This window comes from Bos javanicus, chromosome 4, assembly GCF_032452875.1.
Source record: "Bos javanicus breed banteng chromosome 4, ARS-OSU_banteng_1.0, whole genome shotgun sequence".
NCBI classification, from domain to species: Eukaryota; Metazoa; Chordata; class Mammalia; order Artiodactyla; family Bovidae; genus Bos; species Bos javanicus.
In genome coordinates, this window is record NC_083871.1 from 60,056,693 (window position 1) to 60,071,121 (window position 14,429).

Here is a 14,429-nt window from a genome sequence, read left to right on the forward strand (position 1 = left end):
CCTGGGTCAGGAAGATCCCCTGGAGAAGGAAATGGCAATCCACTCCAGTACTATTGCCTGGAAAATCCCATGGACAGAGGAGCCTGGTAGGCTGCAGTTCATGGGGTCGCAAAGAGTTGGACACGACTGAGCGACTTCACTTTTTACTTTTATCACTCAAATTGGGGCCATACTTTCAATGCTACTGAAGTGTGCAAAGTAATGAAAAAGTGAGTCTGGGGAGGAAGAGTCAAGGGAGGTTCAAAAAGCTGTTGAGGAAAATCCAGATGGAGTCAGATAATCTTACTCTGAAACTTAAGGCAAAATTCAGGGTTAGAGATAACACTCCCTATGCTGGAAGGAATCATTTTCTTATTTTAGCAGCAATCCTTAATGCTTGCCAGATGGGAGAAATGGTTCGGATAATATTATATCTATTTTCTCCAAATTGGCACTCAGCACTCCTAATGTCAGGACCTGTCATAAATGACAAAGATTAATACTGGTTTTTTAAGGATTAACATCAAAAAATGGCTTCAAGTCTTAAAGATTCTCATTCAGCAACCAGAAACAAAGAGAAGATAGAAATAAATGATGATGAGATTTTAGATGATAAGTTCACATCCATGATAAGAGAATAAATGGGTTCCATTTAATCAAGTGAATAGTTGTTTCTTAGTTCATTTTTCCTTTTATTCAGCTTTCAAACTAATATAAATGATTATGGAAGAGGTTAGAAACAGGGGAAAAAATAGTAAATCTGAGCTATGAAAACATGGGAAGGTAACATTCAGTATGATCAGCAAAAGAGAACTAATACAATTCCCATTAAAAGTTACCATTATAAGAAAATACTTTAGAAAAAAAAATGGTACTCCTTGTTTATGAAAATAGAAAGTAAGCAAAACTATTTTTCCCAAAACAATGAAAACACCACTTCTGCTTTCCTTTGACAAGGCATTAATGAGGGAAATAATTAATGGTGCCATCTTACAACCATTCGCCCACAAAATTTCCTTAGCAGAGACCTTTTCTAGTTCTGTAGTTTATAAATGGATCTGGGCTTCCATATTCTGTAGGAAAGCTCTTATTAAATGAATCACTGTATTCTGTAATAAGGTCCTTGACTCTCCAGAAATCACAGGCCCCACGTCAAATGCCATGGGGGATTGACTGCCTAATTTTAGATGATGTCTTACCTCATTAGTGCCGAACATTGAGGAGATGCATGATGCAGTATAAGAAATTTAGGCTTGGAAATTCATAAACAAGGGTCCTATCTCTGCATCTAAAAAGAAAGTGATTTCCATTAAACTATAATCTCTAAGACTATGTCTCCTTCATCCTTTTAAAAACTTGATTTTCTTGTTACAAAAGAAGTTGGGATGATCATAATTATCACAAGTTAGCATTACTTTTTTGATGAGAGTACTGCATTTAAAAAAGCTGAGACCAAATTACATTATTAACATTTTATATTATTTTCTAAATTACCTTTAATTACCATCATAGTCATGGTGGTTAATATAAGGAGTAGATTAGGTAATTTATATTTGATATTTAGACCAGATAATATATTTAAAAGGACTTTGCTCTTCTGAAGTCCTAATTTTCATATGAATTATAAACACCTTTGTTATTAACAGCTGTTCTACTATCATATCTTTCTTGGAGCACATAGGTGTGATAGCATTGAGATCCACAAAATGCACAGAGAGATAAATATCCTCTTAGTCCATTCCAGTCATACAGTATTTCTTCCTGTGGTGAACATTTTCTGAAGAGTCATTAAAACACAATTTCCCTGCATAACTAATAGCAGCATGGGGTTAAATCAAGTGAATAAATGACTAAATGGAGATCATTTTCTTAGAGAAATTGTTTTCTCCTATTTGTCTCAAGCTTGTGAATTGTCTGATATTTGCCTGACCCATCATCACTTTTAAAAATTATGAAATAAATACCACATGTGTGCACTTGCACTCATTTACATATCACACAAAAGAGAAATAGGCATCATGTCTTAACAGGAAAGCCTGGATTATAGTGGAAATCTAGAGTTCTAGAGGGTGAAGCAGATAAGCAGCTTCAAACTGTTATGATTCCCCTGTTTTACATGGCACAGACCTTACCCTGACATTGACATTCACTCACTCATTCATTCACGTACATGTTAATATATGGATCCCTGGCTGAATGCTGAGAAAACATAAAGGTAGCCTGTATGGTCAAAAACTCCTCAATTTATGACAAAAGTGGATATGTATTCAATACAATGTGTTAAGTTTTATGATAATAAAAGTTTGTTCTGGATACTGGGGACTGCAGAGGGGAGCACCTCTGTTGAATGTTCTTCAGTTATACTTGCAGATCTGGTTTCCATCCTTCCTCCATGATGCTGCCAGGAGGTGGACCTTATGGCTATTTCAACACCTTACCAACTGGCTCCCAGTGGGGTACAGACAATGGGAAATGTTGAACAAAGGGCAGAGAGTGCAAGAATACCAAGGATAGGTATTTATCTCCAAATTCCTCTTTGAGAGGTAGCCGAAGGTTGTGCAACAGACCACATCTCCTGTGAGTTGGTCGCTTCTGGGGTAACCACTACCACCTCTTGTCCTGTCAGACCTAGGAGCAATTATGACTCCCAGATGCTGCTCGTCCTGTGTTCCTGCACTATCTCTTATGGGTTTCCCTTAATCATATCTAAACTTTTGTAAATAATCCCTATATTAAATCCTCCTTAAATGAACAACTTTGAGCATGCTGTTTTCTTGATACATCTACCAACCCAGACTCAGTTGAAAAGAACCACATTTAAGAAGACAAATTTCTCATTGTGTCATGAAAAAGAAGGGAAGACTGGATAAGAGAAGAAAAAGGATTAAAGAATGGAAAAAAAAAAGGATTAAGACTGGAAAAAAAAATTGCATTTGTAAAAATGTAAAGAGCAAGGAATATTTGATATTTCTGAGCATCAGTAGCTCAGAAAATGGTGGGAGAGATAGCCAAAGAGGAAGTCAGGGGCCAGATCATGTAGCACCTAGCGTGATTCAAGGAAATTTGGGTCTCATTATGAATATAGCTCACTTTTCTTGAAGCGTTTGGTTCGGTGCAGTTTCAAAAGGTCACAATAGTTGCATTTTGGAAATTAGAGGCAAGAGAAGCAAAACTGGAGACAGGAAGACCATTTTCAGTTTAGTACAATTATCTCAACAATACAGTTGAGAAGTAACACACATCTGGACTGAGGCCATATCAGAGGTGATTGAGGAAAGGAAGTGGAGAAGCACATATGTGATCGTACTTTGTGACCAATTAAATACTGGGAGAAAAGTAATGAAACAAACTGGCTAGATAACCAAATGTGTGTGTGTGTGTGTGTGTGTGTGCATGCGCCCCACATATATATTTGTTGGGGCATTATTATGTGCTAAGCACTGTTCTTACAGTTTTGCATATTTTGCCTATTTTGGCTGTTTTTGTCCTCCTAGAAACTCCTAAAAATAACAATAACTTTATCCCTATTTTTTTTCAAATGTAGCAAGCAAGATACAAAAACTTAAGCATCTTATGCAAAGTCCATTCAAGTAATAAGCAGAGAAGACAAGATTATAGAAGGAGAAAGAATTTGGAGAGGGGGTTGAGTGAAATTAGGAAAATCAGGTTGGAATTCATTAGTCTAATAGTTGGAAGATATTTAAGTAAAGAAGTCTGATAAGCAGTTGTATACAGTAGCTTGGAGTCTAGCAACACAGAAAGCTTGAAATTTTTCAACATCTATTCTTCATAACTGAAAGCTTAGGACTAGATGTGAGTCCCTAGGGAGATTATGTAAAGTGAAAGTTGGTTTCAGGTTGGAGACTAAGGCAGTATCAACATTTAATGAATAGATTAAGAGGGATATGAGCAGGAGACCACACAATCCATTCCTGTCCCAAATTGTTGCTGTTCAGTCACTAAGTCGTGTCCGACTCTTTTGGGACCCCATGAACTGTAGTACATCAGTCTGCATGGAATTTTCCAGGCAAGAATTCTGGGGTGGGTTGCCATTTCCTTCTCCAGGGGATCTTCCTGGCACAGGAATCGTACTCGCACCTCCTGCATTGGCAGGTGGATTCTTTACTGAGCCACCAGGGAAACCCAAATCTTCTGACTAATCTTCCATCTTTCTCCACCGAGAATCATCTGCTCCAGACAAATTTATTTCCTCCTCTTATACTGTGCTTTTTCCAAATAACTCCCTTTGAAAGATGGCCCCTGCATTCCACTCATCCAAACTTTCTCAGTCCATTTCAAATCCTACTTGCTCATTGGAATTTGGTCCCAACTATCTTATTCTAGGAATTATATGGGCTTCCCTGATGGCTCAGTGGTAAAGAATCCATCTGCCAATACAGGAGACATGGGTTCAGTCCCTGGCCTGAGAAGATCTGCTGGAGAGGGAAATGGCAATCCACTCCAGTATTCTTGCCTGGAGAACCTCATGGACAAGAGCCTAGCAGACTATAATCCATGGGGTCACAGAGTGTCAGACATGACTTAGTGACTGAACAATAATAACAACAAAGGAATTGTATATAGCTCTCTCCTATAAAACTCAGGGAGCTTTCTCAATTCTTTTTGTGGATATTCATATCACACACTAGCAAAGTAATGCTCAAAATTCTCCAAGCTAGGCTTCAACCATGTGAACCGTGAACTTTCAGGTGTTCAAGCTGGATTTAGAAAAGGCAGAGGAACCAGAGATCAAATTGCCAACATCCATTGGATCATCAAAAAATCAAGAGAGTTCCAGAAAAACATCTACTTCTGCTTTATTGACTACCCCAAAGCCTTTGACTGTGTAGATCACAACAAACTGGAAAATTCTTAAAGAGATGGAAATACCAGACCACCTGACCTGCCTCCTGAGAAATCTGTATGCAGGTCAGGAAGCAACAGTTAGAACTGGACATGGAACAGACTGGTTCCAAATAGGAAAAGGAGTATGTTAAGGCTGTAAAGACACTTACTCCTTGGAAGGAAAGTTATGACCAACCTAGATAGCATCAGAGAAGGCAATGGCACCCCACTCCAGTACTCTTGCCTGGAGAATCCTATGGACAGAGGAGCATGGTGGGCTGCAGTCCATGGGGTCGCTAAGAGTCGGACACGACTAGGCGACTTCACTTTCACTTTTCACTTTTCACTTTCATGCATTGGAGAAGGACATGGCAACCCACTCCAGTGTTCTTGCCTGGAGAATCCCAGGGATGGGGGAGCATGGTAGGCTATTGTCTATGGGGTCACACAGAGTTAGACATGACTGAAGTGACTTAGCATAGCATAGCATAGATAGCATATTGAAAAGCAGAGATATTACTTTGCCAACAAAGGTCCGTCTAGTCAAAGCTATGGTTTTTCCAGTAGTCATGTATGGATGTGAGAGTTGGACTGTGAAGAAAGCTGAGCACCGAAGAATTGATGCCTTTAAACTATGGTGTTGGAGAAGATTCTTAAGAGTCCCTTGGATTGCAAGGAGATCCAATCAGTCCATTATAAAGGAGATTAGCCCTGGGTGTTGTTTGGAAGGAATGATGCTAAAGCTGAAACTCCAGTACTTTGGCCACCTCATGCGAAGAGTTGACTCATTGGAAAAGACTCTGATGCTGGGAGGGATTGAGAGCAGGAGGAGAAGGGGACAACAGAGGATGAGATGGCTGGATGGCATCACCGACTCGATGGACGTGAGTTTGAGTGAACTCCGGGAGTTGGTGATGGACAGGGAGGCCTGGCATGCTGCGATTCACGGGGTCAAACACGTGGGTGAAACACGCAGAGTCAAACAAAACTGAGCGACTGAACTGAACTGAACTGAGCTGAAGGCTGTATATTGTCATCCTGCTTATTTAACTTACATGCAGAGTATATCATGCGGAATGCCAGGCTGGATGAAGCACAAGCTGGAATCAAGATTGCCAGGAGAATTATCAATAACCTCAGATATGCAGATGACACCACCCTTATGGCAGAAAGCGAAGAAGAACTAAAGAGCCTCTTGATGAAAGTGAAAGAGGAGACTGAAAAAGGTGGCTTAAAACTCAACATTCAGTAAACTAAGATCATGGCATCCAGTCTCATCACTTCATGGGAAATAGAATGGGAAACAATGGAAACAGTGACAGACTTTATTTGGTGTGGGGGGGGGGGGGCCCTCCAAAATCACTGCAGATGGTAACTGCAGCCATGAAATTAAAAGACACTGGCTCCTTGGAAGAAAAGCTATGACCAACCTAGACAGCATATTAAACAGCAGAGACATTACTTTGCCAACAAAGGTTCGTCTAGTCAAAGCTATGGTTTTTCCAGTAGTCATGTATGGATGTGAGAGTTGGACCATAAAGAAAGTTGAGTGCTGAAAAATTGATGCTTTTGAACTGTGGTGTTGGAGAAGACTCTTGAGAGTCCCTTGGACTGCAAGGAGATCCAACCAGTCCATCCTAAAGGAAATCAGTACTGAATATTCATTGGAAGGACTGATATTGAAGCTGAAACTCCAATACTTTGGCCACCCGATGTGAAGAACTGACTCCCTGGAAAAGACCCTGATGCTAGGAAAGACTGAAGGCAGGAGGAGAAGGGGATGACAGAGAATGAGATGGTTGGATGGCATTACCGACTCAATGGAGATGAGTTTGAGTAAACTCTGGGCATTGGTGATGGACAGGGAAGCCTGGCGTGCTGTAGTCCATGGGGTCGCAAAAAGCCAGATACGACTGAGCGACTGAACTGAACTGATCTTTGTTATTGCCTCTTTGCTTTTTTCTTTAATTTGATATCTGTATCTTAAATAGATCAGAGACTCCATAAAGGTGAAAGGATTTATATTTTTTTAATTTATTTTTAATTGGAGTATAATTGTTTTACAATATTGTGTTAGTTTCTGCTGTGTAAATCAGCAAAGGTGTCTTATTTTTTACATTCTGTTGTTCCCAAAGTAGTGCCTCATACATGACGGATATTTGTTAAATAGTGTACATTCTCTGATTTGATGTTAACAAGGAGTTGTTGCTCTTCAGTCACTAAGTTGTGTCCACTTTTTGTGACCCCATGGACTGTAGCCTGCCAGGCTCCAGGGGGTTCTCCAGGCAAGAATACTGGAGTGGGTTGCCATTTCCTCCTCCAGAGGATCTTTCTGGACCAGGGATCAAACCTGTTTCTCTTGCATTGGCATGCAGAGTCTTTACCACTAAGTCACCAGGGAAGCCTTAACAAGGACTAGACGCTATCCATATAAGCAAGTACATTCTATATTAAGTTTCTGAAAGAAATTATGGAGAGTTGAAATCTTTACTCTTTACCATGCTCTTCTCTCATATGCCCAGCATCTTCATGTTTATCGCGATTACTCTCATAGGAAATGTCATGAGCTCTACACCCTTTCTGATCTACCTTCTATACAAGCTCATCTGACCACAATCATTCTCTCATTGCAATCCTTTCTGCAAGATGAGAAATCGCTAACCTAACTTACTGACTTATTTTTCCTCCACCAGATAAAAGGTGACATTTCCATCTAGAACTGCATTAAACCTATTTCAATGGCAAGAATTTAGGCAGCTAGAATATACTTTGAGACAAATAAGGTTTATGATTTTTTTTTAAATCTTACTACATGCTTCTAGTTCTTAATTATTTCTAGGATCTTGACTTGAAACCTATTAAAGTATAAAGGTATCTGGGGTAGAATTTTCCCACATTATAAATTCAGTACTTTACCATTTCTCTTTATATGACTTTGGACCAATTTTTAGGAATGGAATGCTTTTCCCTTAAACGATATACTAGGAAGAACATCCTATCCAAAGTTGTCCTATTCCATATATCTAGTTATGAATGAACCATCCACTTGCCCCAACTTTGAAAGTGAAAGTCGCTCAGTTGTGTCTGACTCTTTGTGACCCCATGTACTTACTATACAGTCCATGGAATTCTCCAGGCCAGAGTACTGGAGTGGGTAGCCTTTCCCTTCTCCAGGGGATCTTCCCAACCCAGGGATCGAACCCAGGTCCCCTCATTGCAGGCGGATTCTTTACCAACTGAGCCATAAGGGAAGCCCAAGAACACTGGAGTGGGTAGCCTATCCCTTCTCCAGTGGATCTTCCCAAGCCAAGAATCGAACCAGGGTCTCCTGCATTGCAGGCAGATTCTTTACCAACTTAGCTATGCCCCAACTTTAAATCCTATAAATCTTAGTGTCTAAAATATCTATACTTTTCACAAATAATGTTTGCCTTATCTTAAAGATGAATTTTGTATGCCTTTTTTTTCAGTATAACTGTACATGGGTTATTAAAATGGCATGTGTAAATGATAATATGAATAAAATACTAATTTGTATTCTAATAATGGTCTCCCACTGATATAAAAATGCTGGGAAAGATAGGTTGACTTTATTTCTGAAGCAGTTTTAGCTCATTATAAGAACAGCAAAATCTTCTATCGTTTTTTTTTTTCCTAAAATAATGGTACAGTTTCAAAGCTCATCATCCATTTGACATTCATCTAAAGGAAGGAATGCTATTGATGGCTGATAGTGGCTCGAGAATTAATAAACCTTGGATTAAGTGCCATTTCTCACTAATTAGTTTTCCTTTTCAGGTTCTAAACTTCTCACTAATTAATTTTTTATCATTTAGGGAGTAAACTCAACATTTAAAGAGTCAATAAGGCTATATCCATTTAAAATATCCACATTGATATGTGCTTTGGAAGCAGGTTTCAGTTTTATTAGTTGCTGGATTAAGTTATTAAATTGTGATTTTTCTCAAGGTCCTGAATAATGTGTGAATAACAAAACTACAAGGATTCAATCAGCTACTAAGTATGAAAACTGAAGTATTCTTAACTGGAAAAACCCTATATAAAAATAACTTACTAACATTATCCCAGATCTTTGAAGAGCTTACTAATTTAGTGTGCTATAATGGAGGGAAAGTGGGTTTTGAAGTTCAACACCCAAAGTTTTCATAAGTTTCTACTTAGGGAAACTTAGATATTTACTTATTATCTAAAGACCAAAAATTTCAATCATTGAATTCCAACCCACAGAAGAAAAAACTGGACAGTATACAAAGTTATAACATTTTGTGAGCCTTCAGAGAACAAAGCCTCCAGACAACTAAAGAACTGAATTCCAGAGTGAAAAACTCCCTCCCCTTAAAGAAGAATGGTAATCTTCTTTATTATTATTATTATTTATTCTCTGATTCCAGGACAGAGGTTAGCAATATTTACCGGTGAACAGGGTCACACTATTTAAATAAATGAAAAAATGAAGTGCCTATAAATGTGGCCATTTCTTCATTCTCATACATGCTTTTTTCCATGTTTTATCTTTCCCTGTAGAAGCACAGTATGCCCTCAAATCTGGATTAGGAGGCAAGGAAAAGGTTCAGGTCATAAGTATTCTGTTGGAATTTTAGGCACAATTCCAGCCTAAATAAAGTGTTTCTTTGCGTCTATGTTCCTTATGTGTATATCTTTCTTAGGACAACAGGGAGGGTCAGCTCTAATTTAGGGCAGAATGTGATTATTGCTGAGTATGTGCATGCTCAGTCACTCAATCACGTCCGACTCTTTGCGACCCCTGGATTATAGCCCACCAGGCTCCTCTGTCCATGGGATTTTTCAGGCAAGAATACTGGAATGGGTTAACATTTCCTTCTCGAGTGGATCATACCAACCCAGGGATTGAACCTGTGTCTCCTGTGTCTCCTGCATGAGCAGGATTCTTTGCCACTGAGATCCACCTGGGAAGCCCTCTATTCCTGAGTACTTTTGGCATAATAATATAACCACTTTTATACAATCAAAACCTTACTAATATTTCTAAGAAGTATTATAATAAAATTAAGATAAAGAGCTTTTACTGCTGGTATAGCATATTTGTTAGCACGTTTCCCAGGTGGCTTAGTGGTAAAACATCTGCCTGCCAATGCAGGAGACACCAGATGTGGGTTCAGTTCCTGAGTTGGAAAGATCCTCTGGAGGAGGAAATGGCAAACTACTCCAGCTTTATAACAGACAACTGTATAGTGCTTTACACTTTAAGAACTTTTAACATCCCTTAGAATTGCACAGCCTTGGGGAATTACCTGGCAGTTCAGTGTTTAGGACTTGGTGCTTTCACTGTGGAGCCTTCACTGAAAGTTGGTACTTTCACTGTGGAGGCCTGAGTTCAAACCCTAGTCTGGGGAGTGGCCAAAAAAAAAAAAATTTTTTTTTTAAGATGCACAGCCTTGCAAAGTGAAGCTTCTTATTCTTCTAGCTCTACACAGCTCTCTTTACATTTTGAGGTCCCCACATTAGGCGCATCTCCCAGCATAAAAACTATCTTGCTATGAAGCACATTGTTTTCAAACATAGGTCTCCACTGCATGTCTTCACTCAACCAGAGAAAACCATACCGGTCATTTTAAAATATGCAGTGTCTGTTTTCCCACCATCCCCAGACCCAACTAAGGATCTTTTCACTGCAGTACACAGAAAGCCATATCCAACACACATTCCAAAATGCTGGAATAGATACAACAAAAGGAATTTGCTCCAAGGGTTAACTCCAAGTTCAGCTAGACAGATTATTGCCATAGTTTTAAGTCAGACCTGGCTGAAAAACCAGAGAGCAGAGAAATAAGGAATGCAGAGTTACCTCTGCATGGCTGGACAAAGCTCTTTGGCCAAAAAAAAAAGAAAAGGAATATGTAATGAAATGTTATCAGGATTTTTCTGACAGTATAGCTTGGATCAGTTTATCACTTCAACTGTATTAGGCAAAAAGGAGAAAATGTAAGACAGATCTATGTATATATTTTATCACCATGCAATGCCCCTATCCTCTGGCAAATATTTTACAAATAATCTCTGAAATTTAACTAATTAAATTATCATCCCTCTATTCTGGGGTAGATTGAAGAGAGAGGGTAAATGCAAGAAACCTACAGATTTTCCACACCAACACTATATACTTAGTAAATAATTTATAAGGAATAGCAACCACAAATCTTCAGAAAACAGTATATTTTCTTTTATGTCCTGTCTACCATTGTAATGACCTCCAGGTCTCCCAGTCTCTTCCTAAAAGTTCTTCCTTATTAATTATCACATTCCTCCTTATTACTAGTCATTTGTATTTAGGTTTTTTCCCTTCCCCAAAGATGGTAAATTATTTGACAAAGGTACTGTGCCTTATTTCTCTTTGTGTCCACTTCTGTATACTGCACACAGTAGTAGTTCTATCAGTATTGATCAGTGCCATTGACCTCCCTGCTGCTCTTCTCAAACAGGTAACCAAGCCAGGAGAGAACTCAGAAGTTCTGTTTTGCTTCACACTCTGACTCAGTTATATTATTGACTCTGAGGTGGAAGCTAAGCTTTAGCCAAGCTTTTATTACTTCTGAGCAAGTCACTTCATTAAGACTCTATTTGCACTTTCCACGTTTTCACTAGAGAATAATGGTCAGCTTCAAATCTACCAGACTGGATGACAGAAATTTCATTTGGCATCATTTATTATATCCAAACATTATTATACAGTGTCATTAATTCTGTCATTCAGCTGTGAGAGATCTAATCTTACAAAACGACTTGGAAGAAAAAGATGAAATACAATTGACAGCCCTCTCCCTTTGCGTGGATAATCCCTTCAGTTGATAATCTAAAATAATCCATCATCATCACTCAGATCACTCTCCATGCCAAAAAATAGCAAGGAGCTGGTACTTTCCTTTCTCCACTGTGTAGCTAGAGAGAGAGGAAGACAAGCTTTATAGCTGATTTTTTAAATTAATTTATTTATCTATTTATTTTTGGTAGTGCTGGGTATTCATTGCTGCATGTGGGCTTTCTCTAGCAGCGTGAGTGGGGGCTACTCCTTGTTAAGGTACATAGGCTTCTCACTGTGGTGGCTTCTCTGGTCACCAACCACAGGCTCTAGGCTTGCGGGCTTCAGGAGCTGTGGCACAGTTGTTGTGATGCAACTAAGCTACAGGTGTATCCCACAGCATGTGGAATCATCCCAGACCAGGGATCGAACCCACTGCATTGGCAAGAGGACTCTTAACCACTGGACCACCAGGGAAGTCCTACAGCTGATTTTAAAGCCACTATCTTTTATAAATAGTGTGTAATGTGAAAATAAATGATTTTTCACATTGAATAATTAATACTTGCAATATTCTAATATTTTAAAAGTTTGGGCCAAACCAGTCCTCACAACTGAAACAGTGAACTATGCAAGGTTTCTCCTGCCTTTCTTTCCAAGAGAGAATAGCTTAGTTTTGACATCCACTTGAAATAAACTCCACTGTCCTAGAATAGTAGAACAATGTGTTTGCAAATTCGTGGGGAAATACCTGCTCAGTACAGCAATGCTCTGCCACTGAGTTAAAGATCCCCATCAATTACTCAGAGTCATCCAAGACCATGACATGCTTCTGAATTGAGCCATTCTCTGGCCCACTAATCCAGGACTTTCCTGTGTTACTAACCACTGATTCTCTAACAGTTTTGATTATTTATTCCTCAGCCACTGTTGGTAGCTACTAATCTATAATCTCCATAAATCTTACAGAAACATCCTAGAAAGGTTTTTTTTTGTTTTTTTGTGTTTTTTTTTAATCTTTGCTACCACCAAATTTCAACTACAGCCTGTATCTGCTGTGTTCTACAACAAACTTAGCTCCATGCAGCCCACATCCTGGTCTTATCCAAGGCTGGGTTAAAAACTGACCCACACCCTGAGTGTGTTTCAAAATAACCAAACTTATCCCAACATATGTTTTCAGTTCTCTGTACAGTAAGCCAAATCAGAGACAATACTTTGCCAGCAAAGGTCTGTCTGGTCAAAGCTATGGTTTTTCCAGTAGTCATGTATGGATGTGAGAGTTGAACTATAAAGAAAGCTGAATGCCAAAGAATTGATGCTTTTGAACTGTGGTATTGGAGAAGGCTCTTGAGAGTCCCTTGGACTGAAAGGAGATCAAACCTGTCAATCCTAAAGGAAATCAGTCCTGAATATTCATTGGAAGGATTGATGCTGAGGCTGAAACTCCAATACTTTGGGCACCTGATGTGAAGAACTGACTCATTTGAAAAGACCCTGATGCTGGGAAAGATTGAAGGCAGGAGGAGAAGGGGACGACAGAGTTTGAGATGGTTGGATGGCATCACCGACTCGATGGACGTGAGTTTGAGCAGGCTTCGGGAATTGGTGATGGACAGGGAAGCCTGGCACGCTGCAGTCCATGGGGTCGAAAAGAGTCAGACATGACTGAGTGACTGAATTGAACAGTACAGTAAGCCAGTGTTAAAATAAAGGATTCAAATTGGTACATTTATTATTTAAAAGAGGAAGAAACATGCCACCAAGGAATAAAATCATATTTAAACCAACTCTGCTCTTCCCATAAAAATTATGTATACATTAATATTTTACTCTTTTTCATTCAAGTTAATAATCAGAAATCTTTGGCAGTCTGCATTTCCCAATATAATGGTACCCCACGTCCCACCACATCATTCACATATTCTTTGGGGTGGGAAGGGGTGTACCACCACACAGTTTGCAGGATCTTAGTTCCCAAATCAGGGATTGAACCCAGGGCTATGGTTGTGAAGACACAGAGTCCTAACCACTGGACCACCAAGGAAGTCCCAAATTATTTGCTTTATTTAATTTTATTTTATGAAATTGGATTCTGGTTCTTGTGGAAACATATAATTAAATCTCTTGTGCTGCTCAAGAGAGGTTAATTGTTTTAAATAAAAATCGTTACAACATTTTGCAATGACAACATGAAAACAAAAGTTTCTTTTGACAGACCACAACTTTTGGTAGAAATCGTAAAGAAATCAATCAACAGAAAAGGGATGGTGACCTAACTCTTTGTATTTAAGAAATCTTTTTTTTTTTTTTTGCTAGAATTAATTAATTTTAGCTAAGAGCGCTAAGAATTCATTTACCAAACTAAACTCCCACACTTCTTTAAAATTATAATTTAAATTCTTCAGTAAACATGCATGTATAATCCATTCTTCATATTTTTTGCCAAATGATATGACCTTCCATTTAATAAGCATTACTGACAAACAGCTTAGTTTTTTTAAACATAAAATATTGTTTGAAGATTAAAAGGTCTGTCTCTGAAGGGATCATAAGCACTTGAAAGTAGACATCTGAAAAGTAGTAACTATTCCTGAAGTTTCAAAGTATCACTACCATACCACCTGCTGCTGCTGCTACTGCTGCTAAGTCGCTTCAGTCGTGTCCAACTCTGTGCGACCCCATAGACAGTAGCCTACCAGGCTCCCCCGTCCCTGGGATTCTCCAGGCAAGAACACTGGAGTGGGTTGCCATTTCCTTCTCCAATGCATGAACGTGAAAAGTGAAAGGGAAGTCGCTCAGTCAT

At 39.0% G+C, this 14,429-nt stretch overlaps 1 long non-coding RNA gene across 4 annotated transcripts in view; it reads right to left on the minus strand.

Moving 5' to 3' along the window:
* Positions 1-14,429, minus strand: part of LOC133246127 (uncharacterized) — a 162,096-nt gene that overhangs the window by 105,859 nt on the left and 41,808 nt on the right. For 3 of the 4 annotated variants that reach the window (XR_009735920.1, XR_009735922.1, XR_009735921.1), the window contains one exon: positions 1,179-1,267. This is a non-coding gene — a long non-coding RNA (uncharacterized LOC133246127). Of the gene's footprint in view, positions 1-1,178; positions 1,268-10,118; positions 10,214-14,429 lie in introns of all 4 variants that reach the window. The other variant, XR_009735923.1, reaches the window with a different exon arrangement.